Source organism: Leptinotarsa decemlineata, unplaced genomic scaffold (genome assembly GCF_025532065.1).
Source record: "Leptinotarsa decemlineata unplaced genomic scaffold, Ldec_3_MD MMD2_tig00026282_RagTag_RagTag, whole genome shotgun sequence".
NCBI classification, from domain to species: domain Eukaryota; kingdom Metazoa; phylum Arthropoda; class Insecta; order Coleoptera; family Chrysomelidae; genus Leptinotarsa; species Leptinotarsa decemlineata.
The window spans coordinates 912,973-936,649 of NW_027412668.1; the positions used below are offsets into that span (position 1 = coordinate 912,973).

Genomic DNA, 23,677 nt, shown 5'->3' on the forward strand with positions numbered 1-23,677 from the left:
TGATTTTATTATGTAGCGAGACAATTTGTTTGCTGTGATTATTTGCTTATTAATTACGAGGAAATATATTTTTTCTTTCTGTATAAAAAATACATGGGGTCTCGCTAACTCGACGTCAAGTTATCGATACAACTTTTTTATTAATAATAATAATAAATGGGCTTTATTCATTGACATAGATTGTTTATGAAGAAGTAGATACAGAAATCAATGAAAGGGGGATAGCATGTATTATATAAAAATAATTACCTAGTAAACATTGGTAAGTTCATGAATCTTTGTAAAACTAAGAAAAAACAAAGGTTATAAATTTCAAAGTAAATATTAAAAATCTATTTAGTTTAAATGAGATAAAATATATAGCAAAACACACAAAAGTGACAGCAAAGGGAAAACCATATGAGCAAGGCATAACATGAATATATTTATTATCTATTTCAGATTATGGGCTATAGATAGATCCAATAACTTTTGTAGATCGCTGTTAATTTTTTCCATTGCTATCTGCCAGTTACTTGGAGGAAATCGATAATATAACTGAGTATCATCTGCAATGATGAACTGTGCAATATCAATTATTTCATGAAAGTCAAATATATATAGAGAGAACAGAGTGGGGCCAAGGATAAAGTCCTGAGGGCCCAGAACTTTGACTAGAATATTAGGTTGCCATACTTATTCGCAAATTAGTTGCGGTGAAAATTTTTTTCATTTTCTTTCTGTACAAAAAATTCTGATACACAACTGGTAATTTATGAATTCAATCATCTGTGATTGGTAGTGAGTTATGAATCTTATCAACTGTGGTTCAAAGGTCACAAAATTGATACTATTGTGATACTATTATCAACGAGTACCCTTCAAAAGGAGTTTACATGTGTGAGAAAATACGAAAATTCCTATTGAAAAAAAACCATAGTCCATTGAAATGTTACATTTTTCAGGAGGATCAGTAGAAGCTTAAGTTCAAGTATGGAACGCTGTAAAACCTAGATAAATGAATAAAATTAAGCAACTGTATAGTGGATATTGTTCGTGGAAAAACCCTCTACAAAATTACTGTGATGTCATTTTATTGTAAAATCAACTGAAAAAAAGTTATAACCTCCAAAAGGAAACTTGTTACAAAATGTTCACTTATTTTTGTTCATAACTTTTTTGTTGGTCACTTGACCATAAAAAGTATCAGAAATAAAACGGCAAAAAATGTATTTTACTACATTTTACGTTCAATTAAATTTTATGTAGGGTTGCCAGTTTACGACATACAGCGCGAAAACCCTTTGCACCCTTTTTCCAAGGGTGGCGACCCCACAAATTTGAACTTGAGCTTCTACTGACCTCCCCTGCACATCAAAAAAATAAAATTGCGTCCTCTGAAAAACGCAACCCTAAATGTAACTTTTTAGTAGACTAACAACGTTTTAACAAAAAAAAAAACAAACGAAACTTAAAATTGGAGAGATTTCATCACATTTTTAGAAGCTATTCTTCAATACTAGGTACATACACTGTATGTTAGTAAATAATTCATTGAAGTAATACACATCGTCATCAGAAACGTTCATACGAAACACGTTTCGATAACATAGTTAATTTTTCGATGAAAAAGGGTTTAAAACAGATTCATTAATTATTTCGTGGTTATCAACATACCATACAATCTCGATTCCAGCAAAGCACCGCATTGCACCGCAGAAACACCGATCACAAAACCACCACCACAAATTTCCGTAACCCGGAAAAAAAACTGCGCTATCAAAAACAAATAACCTCAAATAAATCCTGCTGGAAGTTGCCGCAACTCTTGAAAAATCGCAGAGGCCGCGACACCTGACAAAACACCATCGTCGCGAGCAGTTGCCGACAATACCGACCGAGAGAGTTCCTAGCAGGCTTCGGCACGACCTTGACGAGCGCGAAAAGCTGGGTTAACTTTTCCTGAAACGAAACCCGACCCTGCCCTTCAACAACGACTCATTCATAGTGCAGCAGGCCGCGGCCATGCCCTTGCGCAAGGAGAGGCGATGTTGCCGCGTTGGGCCGGTTAGAACTGCGATTTCGGGTGAGCGATAACGCCGCCTGGCGTTTGAAACCGGGACTTCGGTTTATGGCAGAAACTTGCAGATGATGAAACCACTGTCCAGGGTGACCACATGCGGTAGATTTGGATAGGACGATAGAATATTAATTTCAATGTGAGTGGCGACATCTGCAGCAAATGACATGAATTCATTGTTTCTAGGTTCTGCCCCCTTCGATACACAGAACACAAAATGGTACAGATCATAAAACATCCATTTCTCAATTGCTTGTTACTGTTTTCTAAATATCCCCGATCTCCGAGTAAAAGAAAAAGAAAATAATAATACATAACCTCATTTCACCTTTCGTTTTCAAACTTTCGAAGAATTCAAAGTTTCATTTCAAACATGGAAAGATTTCTGTTTTTGAACATTGAAACCTAATACTTGAAATGGTTATACTGGTCAAAATAACCAACAACAAAGAACCAACTTGCTATGAGGCCAAGGCCTCTAGATTCAGTCATACTATTCATATGTCTTCATAAGCGCCACCTACTGGTCGAAAACTCAAGTTTTCACTATTTTTCTCGGACAGTCAAGCGGCGTTAAAAGCTCATAGCTCCTACTGAGCAACGTCTAAATTGGTGAGAAATTAATATTACTGGAGTTTTTCCCCCACACCAAATCGTTATTTTCAACACCGCGACACGTGTTTCAATCACCAAGTGATCATCTTCAAAATGATCTTGAATCAAATTCGAGAGAGAAATAAAAATAATTATTAAGAAGGAAATCAGATAACCTTGCAAAGATGAAACGGACAAGTTTTAGAAATCTGGAGTTTATAAGCTCAAGTGTCGGGAGTGTAATAGTGTTTATGTGGGATAATGTGGTCAAAATTTTCAAAAGCGGAGTGCTTTTTAGTTGACATATCTTTGACAACTTGATAACTTATTGAATAAGAATATAACGAGTGTCCCAAATAAGATAAATATATGTAATACACTTCAATCTCCCACGCTTCTTCAATTACTTTTAATAGGGGAGCCCTAGCGGGAATTTCGAGATTTACTAAAGCGCGGCAGATTAATATACAGGAGGATACTATGTACCTGGTTGAGTACCTCCACCAAATATGAGCCCCATATATAAGGCCGCCTATGAGGGATGAAGGATCAGATTAGTAAAAAAAATGATCATCAGAAATTTTCGAGCGCGTCAGATTAAGGTAGGGTGAGTTAATTACCTTCTAAAAAGTGTATATTCCAGTAATCTGACAATTTGAGAGTGACGTAAAGAAAGGGGAGGGCAGCAAAGTTGTGAAAAAATAACGTCATTTCGACATTCATGAATTAAACTCAACTTAATTTTGTTCAAACTTGCATTTGCTGTAATAACCCAAATTGAGGAACATTCCCCATTATGGTTATATTTCGAACATTTTGATAGTAAATCTATTTTAGAATGATATCAGCTGTAAAATGCTCCATTTGATGTAAGGTAATTGAATTCCAATTTTGAAACTACATCATCAATTTGTCATCGAAACTACAAGTAGTTTCGATGACAAATTACATTTTTTTGCAAATGATACACACGATGATTTTTAAAAAAGAAAAGAAAACCAATTCTGGAAATTTGCAATGACATATTTCACTCACAAAAACAATCGAGCCAAACGAACATAAACAAAACAATCACATTAATTGATAGGTTTCGTCAAGTATTACTCAACAGATTTCCTAGAACAACCACAAATATCATTATCCGCTAAAACCCACGGAAATATACACAAAACAACAACTGTTCAACTGATTGTGATTCGATTGACACGAGGCGAATTTAAAAGCTGCCGGACAGAATCATGGCCGGTGAGAAGCCCCTGCCTCGAAATGTGCAGTAGATGTGAAGAAATATGTTATCAGTCTATTAGATTATTCGAGCCATAAACGTAAAATTGCAAACAATAGTTTCTATTTCTTTTTTTCTAATACTTTCTATGTCATACGCCGACACAAACTTTACGCCGATACAATTTCTCCCACCGACCATGACTCAGTCCGGTAGCTGTAGCCTGACCCTACACCAAATCCGGACTTAACACGCCTGAAGAAGACATATTTTTTTCAAGGACAAAACAAAGGCAGTACAGGAAAATCCTTACGGCGCTCTGGAGATTGAATTCATTTGGAAAACGGGTGTCAAGTTATCCACATCCACAAACTACACTGAGAAAAAAATATCGAATTATTATTTTTTTTTATTTACCGACTTTGTACACCTACCATTTTTCAATATGATACGCTTATGGACTGATTTAGTGAAAAAAAAGAACCGTCCTAGTTTGTTAAACTGTCTGAAGGGGTGAAAATGGGGTGGAAATATTTAAAAAAATCATAACATGAAAAATCGACCTTGTACACCGACAAAATTGAGACATGTTATTCTTGATGATCCATTCGACAGAAAAAACTTCACGTCATAGTTTTCCAGGTCGTCGGAGGGGGTGAAAATATTACAAAATTTCGTAACATGAAAAATCAGATGGCCTTGAAAACTATGACGTGACGCTTTTTTTTTCGAATAGACCATCAGGAAATAACATATTTCAATTGTGTAGGTGTACAAAGTCGATTTTTCATGTTACGTTTTTCATGTTTATATATTTTCACCACATGTGAAGCCATAGCATCAAAGTTTTGCCAGTACAGTGAAACACGTGTTACCGTTTTGTAAACTGTCTAAAGAAAAACTCTCACTCAAACCCGACCCAACAACAACAACCCCTTTCTACGCGAACCCGCCTCCGACCCCACACAGCAAAACCAATCGATAGGGGAATCCCCGCACCGCGTTCACCATCAGGTGCTCGACCAAAACAAACACTACGACGGAGAAGAAAGGGGTGTAACCTCTTCCCAACCCCTTTCTCGTTGCGGTAGGCCAAGTCGATACGGTTGCGTCTAGTTGCGCGCGCAACCGATGTGCCGCCTCCGCGTCAGCTGACGAAGAGGGCGCGGCGGTCGAAACCAACGTGGCAGATGGCACGCAGCGGTGGAAAATTTCGGCTCGGGTGGTGTATCGATTTCCAAAGGGGGCGGCTGTGGAAGAGGGGGCGGGAGGATACGAGGAAACTTCGCAGAACTGAATGCAACGCGTTAGAGACATGAGGAAGGTCTAATTACTAAATATTGCGTAACTAATTACTATTGCCTTGAATCTTGGATATGTTGCATCGAAGGAGTTTGATTGAAACGTCATATACGAGGGTGGTTCAAGAAGTACCCGGGTATTCAAAAAAACCGATGCCATGAACTTGCCTGCAGATGTAACGGTCTACGCCGTCTCTGGAGTCGGTTCTTGCTTTCAAGTCCATTGTTTAGAGTGTTTTTTTTGTCTCGTGTGTAAAATGATGCACGGGCCTAGTTTCATTCATAGTCATGAAACGACCCAAGATGAAAAATGAGTGTGCTCTGAAGAAGTTGGTAACTGCTTCAGCGAAGAGACCCATTTCTGGAAGAATTGATACGTGAAAAAACAAAATTGTCGAACAAATGGCGAAAAACCCATAGGAAAGGAGATATTTGCAAAAAAACGTGACCTTTGACCTTGGATTTTAATAGTCGCGTACTCCCTACCATATTTAGGTTCCGAAACTACTTTTAGGATGTCAAAATACAAATTTAAGCGAGTTTATAGCTGGGTATCTCAAATTCCGAGGTGAACTCACTAAGATGACTGGACTACTACGAGGGTTGCCTTTTATGTTTCCGGATTTGGCAACTGACAGCTCTATCGTAAAGTTGGACATTTTTGAGCTTATACGTACCTACTCAGAAAATTTTGACATACGCGCGCTATTTGTGTGAGTCTTAAAAGATTCATCTCGGCCCAACATTTTCGTGCGATTATTTTTTACAACTTTCGACGTGGATTAACTCAGCAACAGTGCATGGATGAACTTAATTCTCTCACACATCGGCTCAAACAAATGCATTTTTGATCACCCAAAACATCGATTTGATGAGTCAACCGCTCTATAGTCCTGACTTGGCACCGAATGACTTCTTTTTATTCCCGCACGTAAAAAACAAACTGAGATGTCAACGTTTTTCGAAACATGTTTTGGAGATATCTCAATTAGAGTGGCAAAAGTGCTTCGACAATTTGTTCAAACGCATGCAAAAGTGTATAGATCTTCATGGGGAATATTTTAAAAATCAAAGTGATTTTTAATATTTGTTTTTGTTCTCTAATTCCGAAATATAAAAGGCAACCCTCGTATAATAGCAGTTTGTTTTGTAGATGTTAATCAAGCGTTTATAGAATAACTTTCAAAATCTATGAAAACATTATTTAGTGGGGTTAAAAGCTCTTTGAACTTTGTTGCAAAACCTAGTTTCTTCATTGACGGAGTTTTTTATGCATTCATCTCAATTATATCGATATCTATTATCGTTTTGTAATTTCAAGATAATAATAATTGAAGCCTTTGTAATCCAAAACCGTCGAAACAACTATTTCCACCTAATTTTCCCACGACATGTGTGGTTGTGAATTTTTGCTACTTTATGCGCAAAATTTTTTGAAAATCCAGGCGATTTCTCTCGCCGGCAACAAAAACTGAATTAAAACTACTCGAACAATTTATGAGCAACCTTGATAAAACAAAAATGTTAAATCAACATCGAGGTGCAATAAGAGTAAATATTTGGAAAGCGGTATCTATTAATAGGGATTCGTTCATGCGTTCATTACATTAAGCCAAATAATGAGAACGGCATTGTGATGATCATACTGAAACCCTTGAATCATTAAATGTAAAATATGACGATTCTGTATAACTTTGTCGATATTCTAACTAACTGTACTTACTGTTAAGGCGATTATTTTTTTTGTAAAGCCGTGTTTACACGATGCCGTTTCAGTCGTTTATGAACGCGTGCGTAAGGGTCGTCGTAAACGCTCCAAGATATGTGCCGAATAGGGGCATATTCCGGGATCTAGACCTGAACAGAAACTACGTAGACGCATACATGAGAAAACACGCAGAGGACAGAACTCGAGCCCACGATAATCCAGCGCTAAGCGATCTACACAATGCATTGAACAGGGATGACCCCAGATTCCGAGAGAGAGACAAACACATTTGGCCTACGAAGCAGAACCAGAGACCACCCTCGAGAGTCGCAATCAGACGGCTCCGTTAAGTATAAAAATTTCTTAACCAGATTTCAATTCATCTCATTTTCATATACACCGAGAAACAAAACTTGCTCGCGACATAAAGACACTCGTCTCCGGTTAGTTTTCGGGGACCCCCATAAAAAAATTCTGTTGAAAAATCCATAATAAAAGCAAACAGTAGATTAGAAAGTAAAAGAACCTAAAGGCTGACTATCGACCAAAAGAGGTCAGAGGTCAATCTTCCTGGAGTGCCCATCAGTAAGTTGAGGATGTCTCGTGATGAATTGAGACTTGACTGACAAAGGCAAAGTGGCCCAAATCGAGATATATACTGCCCCACCACGTTCACACGGCGCCAACTGTCAATTGTCGACACAAATTAAAAATTATAGACCAATTTCTGTGTTATTTTGCGAAACTTTTCGAAATGATTCTTTACAAAGACATATACAATGTAACAAAGGGTATGTTATCTATTGAACAACACGGTTTTGTTAATAAAAAGTCCTGTGTGACAAACCTCGCTTGTATAAATCAATATGTCTGCGAAATTTTGGACCAGAGAGGTCAAGTAGATGTTGTTTATATGGGTGCATCAAAAACCTTCGATAGAATTGACCTGAAAATTTTACTGCGAAAGCTTGGTTTTTTAGGATTCTCTCCTAAAGTATTGTCTTTATGTGAGTCATATCTCTTCGATAGGCGGAAATATGTCGAATTCCAAGAATATTACTCTTCCATAATAACACCAACTTCAGGAGTACCACAGGGTTCTAATCTTGGGCCTCTTCTATTCCTCCTGTTCATTAATGACCTCACACTGGATCTTCAGTGCTCCACTCTTTTATATGGTGATGACTTGAAAATTCACCAAAGTATCTTCACAACTCAAGATTGCATTTCATTACAGCATTATATCAACACAGTACATGTATGGTGTGCTACAAACCACCTTGAGTTGGATATTAACAAATGTTCAACTGTTACCTTCTCGAAGAAACAAAATGCATTGATGTTTCCATACAATATCAATAATACAATCTTGAATCGTTTGACTCAAATGCGCGATCTAGGCATATTATTTGACCAAAAGATGTCATTCTCATATTCAAAGTACCGTGTCTTCAAGCTAATAAAATGTTAGGCTTCATTTTATGGAATGGTAGGGAATTTGCAGATCCAACAACTCTGACATTACTATTCAACTGTTACGTGCCCAGCAAATTAGAATACGGAGTATTGATATGGTATCACCATCATGCAACCCAAATAAGTTCCATAGAACGTGTTCGAAGGAAATTTTTAAAATATTTATATTTGAAAAAATTTGTATTTACCCAGACCGTAACATTGATTACTCTCTATACTTCTCAATGAAAGCAATTTCATCTCACTGAATACTATACGTATCATTCTAACAATAATGTTCCTTTATAATTTACTACATGATAACTTAAGCTGTGAATTCCTGCTAGCAAAAATTCCGTTTACTGTACCTCGACTAAATAGTAGGCACGCAAAATTATTTTACTGTGATCGTGCTAGAACAGACATATTAAAGAGATCGCCCGTTTCAATCATTTGTTAATGTGACATTAATATATCTCCTTCATCTATTATAATAAATTGTATTGTGACATTTACTTATAATATGTAACATTTTTTTTTCTCTTTTGTAGTATCTAATCCTGCTAACACACACATGTGAATGTACATATCTATCACATTTAAAACATTTTTTTTAATTTACATTTATCCTGTTATTGGGTGCACTTATACTTGTTGGAAATAAAGAACTATCTATCTATCTATCTATCTATCTAACAACTGTCGTGAAATTTTCTGTGAAGATTCCTGCACTGACGCCTGTCAGTGCACCCTTCGTGGTATTAGCCAGTGGAGTAGTTGTTTTCTGATAGGCGTCAGTCCATTCAACCTAGTGTGTAGATATATCTGAGACTGGCTTGCACATTTAAAGTTCATTACTTTAGATTTGTTTACTACCAGTCTTCAAGTATAGCCCACCGACTAATAAAAAAAGGCATTTAATATATTGGAAATTACTTGAATTCTCATATAAATATTGATACAAATAGAACGTTTCTGTTAGTTCCTATCTAATGATACCTAATAATAGTAAAATTTCTCCAGATATAATAAGTTTCTCATGAAATTAAATGTTCAACATCGAGTTTTTGAGTGAACTAAAAACAAATTTTGAAAAAGAATACACAGGTGAAAACTCGATTGAAAAACTACGTGGAAAGCTGGTGATCACAAGGGAGTATGAATTACGTATCAAAAGTGGATCCTTTCGAAATGAAAACGGACGTGTCCTTTGAAATTGTTCAACACTAAGTCACAGTCACTTCAATCATGGTTTAAAACTTGCAATTGAGTCCCTCCTCAATAAACAATCGTCAGAAAGCTCCAGAGATGTAGATGACAAACGCTTCTTCTGTAGATTTCCATCGCCCCTTTAAAGCAAATAAATCCGATCATTAAGTGCAAATAATCGAGACCTCGCTATCTAGATTAACCGTAATGAATTGCATAAATAGACAATGTTTCCATTTGCGCTTATCTCCCGGTAATAAGTTCTCGCAGACTCTGCTAATTTACATTTCGATATGATGAAATTCATAAATATAAATAAGACCTATCGTTCCACCAGTAGAAACGCATCAGTCATCTCCACAGTCATTACACAATAACGAGATCGTCAATAGTTTTTTTTTAATGCAGGAGCTCTGGAAAACTCTCAACGTGCCCTGACATTAGTGTCTGTGCAAAAATAGCAATTTATGTACTTCTGAAATATACATCTCTCTGTGAAATGAAGCAGACTAATTCAGTCAAACATTCCACAATGTTCCATCCTCTTCTGGATGATATTAGAAGAAGTATGCTAAATTTGAGGCCTCCACGAAAGCAGCAAATCAAAGAGACAGCAAGTCAAGGAAAAAAATTACTGAGCGTGTTAGATACCGACCACTAGTTACAAATTTTGACATCAGACAATCTCGTTGACGGGGGAACGGAGGGTTCATTTTGTATACATTTTTGTGCGTGAATGTCTGCCGCCCGAAGTACGACAATCTTCAAAATCCAGTACTTCAGAGTATGCTCGAGGGTGGAGCTCCATACATGAGAATAATACTCCAAAAATGGTCTGATCTGAGATTTATAAAGCATCAAAAGTTGCTGAGGTGTGTATCTACAGGTTTCCAAGCTTTTGAGAAGGGGCTTTTGCAATTCCAACGACATGATTGTGCCAAGACATATTGGTGTCCACTTATCGAAGCAGGAAGCGGGATTGTCTCTCCTGGCATTATTATACACACATCGGAAAAGTCTAGGGATATTTTTATAACACACTAAATAACATAAAAATAAATGCATGAGGTCGTTTAATTTCCATTAAATTGGTACACTCGACCACCCTGTAGATTTCTATGGGTTGAACAAAGCCTGCAAAAACGGTAACTAATCTTTTATCAAGTTTTTTACAAACTGTAGGTTTTCGGCTAAAATGAATAATCTGAAAGTGTCGAGTTTGTACATTCTATGCAGTTCTTGCTCAGCAATTAAACTGGAAATATTGTGCTTTAACATGGAACGCCATCACTTACCATTGGCTGAGATGAATAGAGCTGTAGGGCTTCTTCAAGGTGTCATGCGACAAAATGATGTAGCTCTTCGTTTGGGGGTCTCCCAAAGTGTTATCAGTCGATTGTGGCGGCGTTTCCGTGAAACTGGCAGTCCAGCCGAACAACATCCACGGCGAGGACGCGCTACAACTGCAGTTCAAGACCGATTCTTGGTCTTAACCGCAAGAAGACAACCTACAATCACAGCACCTGAGTTGGTTAACGTGTTGCAGCAGACGCACCAGGTAACCATTGGTCGTGATACTGTCAGAAATCGACTGCATGAAGCAGATCTCCACAACAGAAGGCCACTTAGATATCCACCTTTGTCGAGAAACAATCGCGGTAGAAGATTAGAGTGGTGTCAAGAACATCAAAACTGGGATGCAAATGATTGGGCCACAGTTTTGTTTACAGACGAATCCAGATTCTCGTCGACTAAGACTGTGGAGACGACCTGGAAATAATGAACGTTTGAGACACGTCCAGGAAGTCCACACATACAGAGGTGGTACAGTAATGCTATGGGGCGGAATCATGATCGGCGGCAGAATCGATCTCGTTTTTCCAAATCGCTCCCTCACAGCTCGACAGTACCTCGATACCATTCCTCTACCTATCGTCCGTCCGTTTTTGCTGGTGCTGTTGGTGAAAACTTCCACCTAATGCACGATAATGCTGGTCCACATGTCGCGCGTCTAGTGGCTGACTGGCTCACCAACGAAGGAGTTGATGTATTGCCATGGCCAGTTTTCACCGGACCTGAATACCATCGAGCATGTGTGGGACATGCTTCAACGAAGAATTACTCCGCATATGGGGAACATTCACACAACGTTCCAATTGAGAGAGCTTTTAATCGCTGAATGGGCAAATGTACCTCAACAAGACATTGACAATCTCATTTTGTCGATGCACGATAGATGTAGGGCCGTAATAAACCAGCGTGGAGGCCATACGTTGTACTGATTCCAATTTTTTTTTGTATTAAGATTTTTTTTTCGGGGTGCCAAAGAAGAGCCATATTTTTTTTTTAGTTTTGCTTATATGCGTACTCAGTATTTTTGACCATTTAATAAATTTTGTTGTAAGTTACATTCGTTTAATAATCACCCGTCAACTTTTTTTCCCTAAAGCAACCAAAAAAAAAAATATTGCCATTTTTTAAAATATCCCTAGACTTTTCCGATGTGTGTATTTGCTTCGGAGTCTAACTTCTATGACAATGGCAAAAAATGTTTTCGAAAGCTTAGATGTTGATTTGGAACACATAATCGCGTTTGGATAGTGAGGCCAGGAAGAAATATCACACATTAGATGTGGATGAGTTTTGACATACATTAATAGCCTAAAAAAAATCTCTTGAAGAATTGATGTTGAGTAATCTTGCTCAAGTGGAGAAACAGGCTTTGCTGCACTCCTCAGCAGTTGATGAGATGATATTCTCCCATTTGAATTGCGGAACGGTACAAAATTGAACCCAGGTTTGTGTTTAATAAACCCTACAAAATACAAATAAAACAGAACACAGAGGATGCTACAACGGGTGTGGAATTATCCACATCTACAAAGTACACTGAGAAAAAAATATCGAAATATTATTTTTTCATTTGCCGACTATACATCTACCATTTTTTAATATGATACGCATATTGACTGATTTAGTGAAAAAAAAGAACCTACACCTACAATATTGAGACATGTTATAAAAGGAAAAAAAAGTTTCAAAACAATTTTTATTGAGAAACGTAACATATTTAAATAATACAAAATTAAGAAATAATCACATTATTTACTGGAACAGAAAAAGGAACAAATTGACACAAAATATATTCTCAAAGATAACTTAACACATATAATATATTGTAATGAAGGAACTTTTTGGGGATACTTATTGACGAAAATTGAATAAAGAAATAAATGAGGTTTAAAAATGTATAAAAAGTATCAGTAAAATGGTAGACTACCTATTCTCTCACAAAATAAAAAAATAAAGTCTCATTCTAGAAATAAATGAAATTAAAATATTTTCACCCCTTCAGACGGCATGGAAAACTATGACGTGAAGTTTTTTCTTTCGAATAGATCATCGGAAATAACATGTCTCAATTTTATAGGTGTACAAAGTCGATTTTTCGCGTCAAGAAATTTTCTGATATTCTTACCCCATGTTCACCCCCTCAGACGGCCTGGAAAACTATGATGTGAAGTTTTTTCTGTCAAATAGATCATCAGGAATAACATGTCTTAATATTGTAGGTGTACTAAGTCGATTTTTCATGTTCAGAGCCGGTAAATGAAAAAATAATACTTCGATATTTTTTCTCAGTGTACACTGTGGATGTGGATAACTTCAAACCCGTGATGCTACAAATGTAATACGCATTGTTCAAAAGTATTGGAAAAAATAATAAGTTTTCAAATCAAATGCTTTTTAAATTCCCTTAATATTTTACGTAAAGAACACAGCTGTACAACTGCTTTCTTGAAAATAACTGATGATATTTTCGAAGCTGCAGACAAAGGTAACACGACTGCTTTGATACTTATAGACTTCTCCAAAGCTTCTGATACTTTTAGTTATCCAATTTTATTTGCAATTTTGAATTTCATCGTGTTCTCTGAACCTGCTATAAACTCAATTAAAAGCTCTGTTAAAGATCGTTCACAGTTTGTAGAAACTTCGAAGGGAAAATCAAGCAGTGAATTTATTAAATTTGGAGTGCCTCAGGGATCTATACTTGGACCCTTATTATTTTGCATATACACTTGTGATCTAGTTTCTGTTTCAAGCCATTGTAATTCACATATGAATGCGGATGATACTCAACTATATCTATTATTTAACCCTAATGACGTTGCTACTGCTAATCAAAAATTGAATGAAGATTTAGCTCGTCTTATTTCAGCATCTGAAGCTCATAACCTCAAAATTAATTCAAACAAAACTAATCTGCTTGTTTTTGGTACTAATCGTAGCTTGGTGGAGAGACATATTAATATTGTTATTGGTGATACAGTAATATGCCCCACGAACGTGGCAAAAAATTTAGGTATCGAAATGGACGTGAATTTAAGGTTTACAAAACATGTCACAAAAAGTGTTCAAAGAAGTTACATGAGTTTGAAAATGCTTTATCCTCATCACCATTTATTATCAATAAGTTTGAAAATAAAATTAACAAATGCTCTTGTGTTGAGTCATTTTGCATATTGTGATGTTGTGTATGGTTCATGCCTGGTTAAAAAAGATATTTCAAGAATTGAGAGAGTTTAAAAATCATGTCTTAGGTATATATATGGTATTAGAAAATATGACAGAATTTCATATAAACTTAAGGAAACCAATTGGTTGACTATGGAAAATACACGTGTTTCACACTCGGCTACCCTCTTTCATAAAATATTGATTAACAAATGTCCATCATATTTGTATAACAAAATAAGATTTCGTAGCGATGTACACACTCTAAATTTGAGGTTTAAAGGGTTACTTTTTCAGCCGCCCCATCGAACCACTCTATATCGACGATCCTTCAGTTATAATATATAAGTATAGTTTGTATAATAATATTCCACAAAAATATAAAGTTAGTAAAGTTTCTTCATTTAAGTGCTGTTACAAAAAATATCTCATCGCTGCTCAATCATAAAGCCATTGATTTCATAGATTTTTTACTTAAAAAAAATTTTCAGTCATAAATTTGGCATGTTTTCTCTCTCTCTCTCTCTCTCTCTCTTTCCTCTCTCTCTCTCTCTTTCCTCTCTCTCCTTCCTCTTTTTTTTTCTCTCTTCTTTTTTCATTGTTTTTTCTCTCGTTTAGTTTTCTTTTCTTCAAGGCTAGAACTAAGATCCTTCCGGTACATGTTGTTTCTAGCCTTATTTGTAGTTTTTTTTTATCATTTTTATAGATTGTATATTTATTGTATTTATATGGAACTACAAATAAATATTATTATACAGACGGCTCAAAAACCAAAGAAGGCTCAGAATGTGGAATGTACTCCAGATCACTAAGACAAAGGACACACCTCTATGCAGGATGATGAGACTGTCAGACATGTCCGGAGTTATCGACAACAAGAGAGTGTGTTTCCGGCGAGTAAAGACAGTAATCATGTTTATTACAAATTGAAGAACTACAAAAACAGAATAATTCGCAATCATCCTAAAATCGAAAATACTGAGATCTTAAATGAAATTCATCCTTCATATTCAGTGAACAATCAATGACTATTTTACTTTTCATGTACAGAACTGACTTTTTTTTATTTTAGTCCAAGTACTTATTTTTTTTTGTATAAAAGTGTTTTTGTTGAAGAATACATTAATTTTGAAGTAGTTTTACATTCGGAATTAGTTAATTCGAATTACTCGCGTCCTACAGCCAATTTTTATATGACGTTATTAGCTTACTGACGTCGCAAAAGCTACAACCTAAAAAATTTAGGAATCTAGTACCTTATATCTGAATGTGGTTCGAAAAAAGTTCGTTTCTAGTACAGAAAATTTCAACCCAGGACCATCACTGACCGTTGCCATTTCTCTTGATCACAAAAAATACCACAATATAACCTCGGTTAAAAAAATTACCCAAAACAAACAACACTAGAACCACGTATGAGAATCCGAAAAACAGAGACCGTTATCAGTCTGATACATTAAAAAAAATAAACAGAAATACAGCCACGCTTTCTCGAGTCCAAATTTCCTCATCAACAACACGCTATATCGCCAACACCCCGACCATTATCACACATTATCAGCGACCCGGCAACCGAATATGACTAACGCTTTGTTTTGTAAACAACTACCTGATCACTACGTTATTAGGAAAGTATGTCTTTTACCTCATCTTCCGAACGACGATTCCTTTTCTCGACAAACACCACCACAACACCGTATCATCGCCATATTGCGAAAAAAAGCGCAGCGGATCAAAACCACCAGCAGGTTGCTTGACGTGCATACTCTGTTGCCATGCGATGATAATTCAGCAGCAAAAGCGCCGGGACTGACTGCAGGTGACCTTGAAACGTCTCTGAAAACGGGTCACCTTTGCTGCGTGGCCGCGCTACCCTCCGTCACCCAATCATCGCCGATGGAGGAAAAGGGTAACGCCGTCCGCCTTGCGGGGTGGAAACCGACTACTACGGAGCGCTTCCTGGTGAACTGCTAGGTGTTGCGTAACACCACCTCGGAGAGGCCCCGGCGAGGCCGCATTGCAGGCGCGCATGCGTCGTTCCGCGCCCAGCCTTGGCAATGAACTTGGACTCTCTCGCGGTCGATATTTTCTGCCGTTTCCAGATTATTATTTCGTGTTAGAACGCGAATTTACAGCGATATTTATTAGTGCGAGGCGGCGTTGCCGAGAGCAGAGAGATTTTCGAGACTTTAGGTAATTGGTGGTAGTACCAGAATTCGGTAGGTGTGGTTAAAAAAACTATCGTTACTGTATTAGGCATAATAAGAAAATGTAATCAGTTTTACCATTGACACCAGGCAGCGCCACCTACTATAACAATTTTTACGTAATTACCTGTGTTTAAATAAATAAAAATACATTGGGCCACTTCGTTTACTACTTTCTTCACAGACCAATCTATCTATCTATAAACTCAAAGCAGTCGATGCAGAAGAAAATCTGATGGCCATGTAGGATTTTTCCATTTCTTCTCTCCTGAGATCAGGGACATCATAATATCTCTTATTGCATAGATACCCATGCCTAGATAGGACTAGCATCAGAAACTAATCCATCTCACCCTTCGGTCTATTCATTCAGTGCTCGATACCAAGTATTAGCTCATTGGTCCACCGTCCATGGTTTACATTGGGCCATTTCGTTTACTACTTTCTTCACAGACTAATCTATCTATCTATAAAATCAAAAAATTTTTTGAGCAGCCGATGTGGAAGAAAGTCTGATGACCATGTAGGATTTTTCCATTCCTTCTCTCCTAGCATCAGAAACTACCCCATCTCACTATTCGGCCTATTCATTCACTGCTCCATATCAGGTATCAGCTTATTGGTCCAACGTCCACGGTTTTCATTGGGCCACTTCTTTTGCCACTTTCTTCGCAAACCAATCTATCTATAAACTCAAAAAATCTACTGAGGAGTCGTTTGGCCTAGCTAGCCCAATGTAATGTTCTTAATTTGCCAGTTTCTGACAAATAGTCTTAGAATCAATGAGTCTAGTACTGTCAAACTTTTTCTTGATAACGGTCATAAGAAAAGTATATTGCCTAATTTTGTTGACACTAATCTAGACCTATGAATGCTTTTGAGGACCCGGAGAGTTTGAAGTTCTCATGTGGCAACCTTGTTCACACTAGCAATTCGAAGGAGTCTGTGAAACGGAAAACGATCGCATTTTTGCATAAATTAATCACATATGTATTGGTAGTTATCTAATAATATGGACATTATGTCCGATCATCGATCTCCCGTACAAATCGGCTTTTTTCCTAGCCTTGACTCGTCGATTTTATGGCTGTACTATATCAAACAACTTTTTTAGGTGTATCCTTGGACGTCCAACGTTATTTTAATTTCAATTATTCATAAGTTGTAGAGGCTCGACAAGAAGAAGCGAGAGTAAAAAACAAAAACATATACTTAAAAAATATTCATTATTAACAAAGTTATGACAACTCAGAAATTCGAAAACTCACACAGCTAACAGTCACAATATATCATTTTTTTAAGATTTCAACAATAAAGTGCCGCCAGATGATAAAAAAACAAATAGCGTAAATATTTTTAAAGAAAATAACGGAATTACATTCACACAATTCAACTAACAATGAAGCAAAAAATGTAAATAAACGTAACTAATAACTAATTATTGAAATGTTTCGATTCAGTGCAACAATGAATTCTAACTCATATTGTAGTAGCCTCTACTAATCCACCACGTATTTCGATACATGTGTCGTAGCGCTTACGCTATGTTTCTGATTACGTTCCTTAGTTCTTGAGGGCTAATATCTGCACATACCTGTCGAATTCTTGCACAAAGTTCATTTCTATCTTTTGAGCGGTTTTTGTAAACCTTTTGTGAGAAGTCCCCAGAGAAAAAAGTCCAAAACTGTGAGGTCTGGAGATCTGGGTGGCCACTCCATAAACGGACTACCACGGCCTATCCATCGGTTTGGAAAATGTTCGTTAAGCCATTGCCTCACAGCTCTGGCATAATGAACTGAACACCCATCTAACTGGACAATTAAATTTGATCGTTCATTGATTGGCAGCTCGTGAATAGCGTCCCAAAACTCTGTGTTTAAAAATTCTAGAAACCTCTGAGCATTAATGATTTCCTCAAAAAAGAAAGGACCAATAATTCGTTCGTTCAATATCCCACACCAGGCGTTAATTTTTTGGGAATACTGGCTTTTACAGCTACCCAGTTAGGATTATTCGCTGCCCAATAGCGACAATTCTGTGATGACACTACTCCATTTGTAGTGAAAGTGGCTTCGGCGGTATATAAAATATTTTTTAGGAAATTTCTATTGTTTAAATATTCCCCTTGGGCCCATAAACAATTTTCCAGGCGTCTTGCTTCGTCGCCCTCTTGAAATGTGTGTAAAAATTTTGGCTTGGGAGGATTAATATTCTTCGCCTTGAGACATCTCCGAATAGTTTCTCGTGGAATATTCAAATCTAAAGTGGCATTCCTTATACTGGCATTAGGATTATTTCCGAAATAATCTAAAATGATTTGATCATTTCTGTCATTCCTGTTTCGTCTTTGTACAGGATTACTTTTTGATACTGCACCAGTTTCACTGAATATTTTATTTACCGTACCGCAGCTAATACGTGGACGATCTGGATGTCTCTCAATAAATACTCTACAAACCTCTCTAGCACTTCTAACGTCATCTCCCGAAAGGCGTACAATTTCAATTTTCTCTCTTACGCTGAATCTTGCAGCCATGACACAAAATAATTCGAAGAACTGTAAGGTGAATATTGTTGACAATAAATAGTACACTTAAATCTCTCACAAGTGTCAAACTGTAATATCATTTCCATGGCAATTTAAATTGAAATATTAGATCTTAGTTTTAGTTAATTTGCGTGAAAACTTGAATGTAATTCTGTAATTTTCATTAAAAATATTTACGCTATTTGTTTTTTTTCCATCTGGCGGCACTTCATTGTTGAAATCATAAAAAAAATATTCTCATGGCTATATCTGTTAATGTAGAGTGTTTTTTGTGACTGTTAGCTGTGTGAGTTTTCGAATTTTTGAGTTGTCATAACTTTGTTGATAATGAACATTTTTTCATGAAATTTTGGTCACACCTATTTAGAGGTACTCTGAATCCAGTGGCGTAGTGACTTTATCAATAAAAAAATCGCTAATAAAAAATCCCGATTTTCGACTAAGAAAAAATATCGTAGTATGCCCTGAAACTTTAATAAACATTTCAAATTTTCTCCCAACGTAGACCTTTTAGTACTTGACATTTAAAAAAAATTATTAAAATCGATTTACAACTTCAAATTTTAGGGGGGTGTTTCCATTAAAAATGGGCCACACTGTATATTTAAATATTTACACAGGTACTATTAAACTAATTTCATATTTTTTTTGTTTGTTTTTATTATTATTATTGTCGAGGTAGGGTTTTGGTGTCCTACTTTTGTAGGTAGGTTGTCATAGATAGGTATATGTCGTATTTGGATGATTTGGAGTATAACTGTTTGTTGTAGAAACTTTAGGTTTATAAGGTTATTAAATATGTTTCTATCTGTAGTGTTCAACTATCGTTTTCCATTGTATTTAAAAGAGGTATAACATTTGTTAGATTTGAGGTTTTGTGGCAGTAAATTGTATAATCTACAAACCCGTTCCAAAGAACCATCTCACCTACTACGAATAAGGACGAATCCTGAGCAATGGACGATGTGCTAAGCTCGATTTCGTTCGCACGAATTCGTTGCTTCGGAGTTCGCAGCTTTCCTCTCCCAGTGGACGAGAGCCAATAATCTTGGATATAAACGACCTTCCTCCTGTGTAGTACGATTCAAAATGAGTCAGGTCTTCGAAAAAACAACTACTTTCACAGACGTACCTCACCTCGCGTAGCCGAATATTTCCACCGCCATTTTCCAAACCGACACTTTGAAATCCACTGAACCTCGATATCTTTCCCAACCATAACCGAGTCCCTATAACGGTTAAACAGGACGAAAAGGGATCGTTACCGTTCATGAGACCTCCCACGCACGATCTGACGGAAGCGCAAGGAAAATCGACACAGGGATTTTCACCTTACAAAGGTCAGGGGTCAGACCAGTGGCTGCCATTTAGGGTGTTTTGACGTTTGACATGGAGTGAAATGTGGTTGGGGGTGATACCGTTGACAAGTGGATAGAGAGCTCTTGTAGCGGTTCTTTTTTGTTGACGTGTCCATCGAGAAAAAATAAACGAACTACTCACATATGGACAAAAAAACAGGATATGTATGTTCACTTCTCTACTTCAAAAACTTTATTTTCAAAAATATATCACGAGATTTGAATTGATAGGGTGTATCAATTTTTGGGTCTTCTACTACTCCATCTTGATACAAAAACTTTGGGAGCCTTCCAAAGAAGGGAGAGAAGCAATCAATTTCAAAAATCAACTCTATACAAAGATGTACAGTGAGGATTACAATGTTCCATATAAGTGAAATTTCCCTTCTTTCATTGGTTATATTGTGTAGTAATCCTGTGAATGAGATCTGATTCGATTCCATTACGAATGTTCGGAATACAAACGGAACAGAGAAAAGTTTTTTTCTTATAATTCAGCGTTCAATGTGAGGAGTCCAAGTAAGTTTATAATCAAGAGTTAGACCTAGCATTTTGGTGGTTGCACAAGATTCAATTTGTCGATCTTCGTTTTTATATATATAAAAATTTTTCTTGAACACTGCTCGTTGTGAATTTCATCAGCGTAGTTTTAGATATGTTGAGTTCAAGGTGATTATTTTTTGCCCATTTTTGCACCTTTTCATACACAATTTGGATACGACCTACTAAATTTGATGCATCTTGTGCTTTGATGATATAGTTTGTGTCGTCCGCATACGTTATTACTTGAACTGTCATCATATCATGAAAATAACTCATCAAATCATTTGCATATATCAGGAATAGTAAAGGCCCAAGAATTGAACTCTGAGGTACCCCATGTTTGATATTAGCCAAATTGCTAAGTTTATCACCAACCTTGACGCTCTGAACTCTGTTTTCTAAATAAGACCTCATCAAATTCAAGGCAACACCCCTTACACCATATCTTTGCGATTTCCGTAGTAGCAGATCGTGGTTCACATAATCAAAGGCTTTTAAAAAGTCTACGAACAAACCGCAAATACTTAATTTGCCATCGAGTGCATTTATTATATGGTCGTTAAATTGGTAAAGTGCTGTCTCTGTGCTTTTACTTTTAGTAAATCCGTGTTGATTTGGGGAAAGAAGTTTATTATTTGCGAAAAAAGACAATAACTAATTTTTGATATTCAACTCAAAAACCTTGGAAATACTTGAGAGTAGACTAATTTGCCTGTAATTTTCGTACAGGTTTTAGTCTCCTCTTTTATGCACAGAAGAGACAATTGCCATTTTCAAGATATTAGGAAATACTCCATGTTCAGTGGAGATGTTTATATGTTTTATAGGACTACACATTTCATGTGGCTCATGCGCAAGGTCCAATTTTGGCACATCTCTCTAACATATCGACCGGTATTTCACGTATAACTGCTTCAAAACTGGCTTCCAGAGCGCCAGTCGTTGATGGTTTATCCCTGTAGACATGAGCCTTGAAAGACCCCACAAGAAATTATCCAAAGGCGTTAGATCACACGATCTAGGCGGCCCATTGACGGTCCCCAAACGTGAGATAAACTGTTCACCGAAGGAGCTCTTAATTGGGCCACTGTTTCGCGTGCCGTGTGGCATGTGGCACCGTCTTGTTGAAACCACATGTCAGGCATGTCCAATTCTTCCATTTTGGTGTTAGACGTTGTGGGAGGTCGTGTGGATTCAATTCTTGCACCAGCTGTATGTTATAAGGTCTAACACCCAAATCCTTCTGCAAAATTTTCCACGTAGTGGAGTAACAGAGGCCCAATTGCTGCGAACGGCGGCGAATCGACGTTCAACGGTCATCACGAACACTGGCGGATACATCCGCAATATTTTCTTCGGTCCTACGTGTGCGTGTTGGTGGTTTAATGTCCAATAATGTAAACTGGGTTCAAAATTTAATCACAAGCTTCCGAATAGCTCCCTCAGTAGGACGACGGAACTGCCCATAAAATGGAAGAAGTGCATGATGCACTTTCTTCACCGAGCACGAATCTTGATAATAAAATTCAATAGTTTGCAAGCGTTGTTCATTCGTAAGTCGATTCATGGTTGAATTATAGACCAAACTTAACAAGTTTGACAATGACACAAGACACGATTCACGCGTGATCTGTCAAAAACAGTGTTGCCAATAAGATACCAGCAAAAAATAACTCCTTACTTGAGGAGTCAGCATATTTATGCTGACGCGTTACGTAGCCGTAATGTCCAGTCATCGGTGATATTAACTCAAGACGTCTAAACCTCTGAAGAATCTAGCCAGCGAAACGTCAGGCAGAGATTCCAAAAATCCACGGCCTTCAATCCCGAAGAATATTCACACAGAAGACAACAATAAAAGGCGAACAAAACGAGATTTTCCTAAACTGTCGACCATCGATCGGATGTTTATATTTACAATAGAACACAAAAAAAATGTGAATGTTTGCCCGAGCTGCAAAGTGAGTGGTGCAGACGGTAAATATTTGTCGCTCAGATGAATAGCGAACAAAAACGACAGCCAGACTGAAAACCAACAAAACGTAGAGCTTGCAGAAGCTAGGTCATCTCACAGAAAATGTAATTGATGAGTTACGACTTCGAGAAGGAACGGCGAATGAGAATGTTACTCAAGTTTCGGATATTCATCAAATATTACCAATTTGATTATCCCTCAATGAAAACAAACTATTCCGCAATGAAGGACAAATTTGACTAACAGTAGTAGAAAAAGTATGGTTGCTCGAAAAAAAATTTACACATTTAGGGCCTTCCGAACTTTCATAATTGATGACTGCCATCTTGGAGCCACGTGGGGGTGATTTGACCTGGCCACCGAGATCGTACGATTTGACCCCGTTGGACTTTTTCTTATAGGGATTTTCTCAAGCGGCACGTGTATGCGAATGAGCCCATGCCATATTCCACATATAATGGCATGAATAGAAACGCGTTAGAAGACGCTGGGAAGGCTCAGTTGTGATAATATTCTCCTAGTGCTTGCACTGGCATTACAGTAAGCAACAAAAATATGTGAAGTGAAGATGTAATTCAGTTCTAAACTGAAACACACAGCTTTAACAGGACAAACAATGGAAGGGAAGACGACTCAATATACAATTCACAGAAATGTTTTTAGTTTTTAAAAAACTAAAAAAACACGCTTCTAAAGAACACCGAACTAAAAAATGTTTTTTTAAGTTTTTTATTGACCTTTTTTGGGTATTTGTTACCTTCCACAATTTTTTACGTTTCGGAGGCCAAAATCTGCCTCCGTCTTCAGGAACTGACCAAAAAAATTCTATATATTCGCAGTTATTCCTTTTTGATTGTATATTTCTTTACTTCTTCGACAGATGTCAAAAAACTCCTTTGACAACGTTCGATTTAAATCACTGTAAATTATATCTGTTCTGGAAGAAAGGTTCAGTGGAGTTCAGTCGGGGGTATCGA

At 37.0% G+C, this 23,677-nt stretch overlaps 1 protein-coding gene across 1 annotated transcript in view; it reads right to left on the reverse strand.

The window, feature by feature from the left end:
* The window catches only part of Rpb8 (DNA-directed RNA polymerases I, II, and III subunit Rpb8), a 78,602-nt gene that overhangs the window by 30,556 nt on the left and 24,369 nt on the right, over nt 1-23,677 (reverse strand). The gene's annotated exons all lie outside the window — the stretch shown is intronic.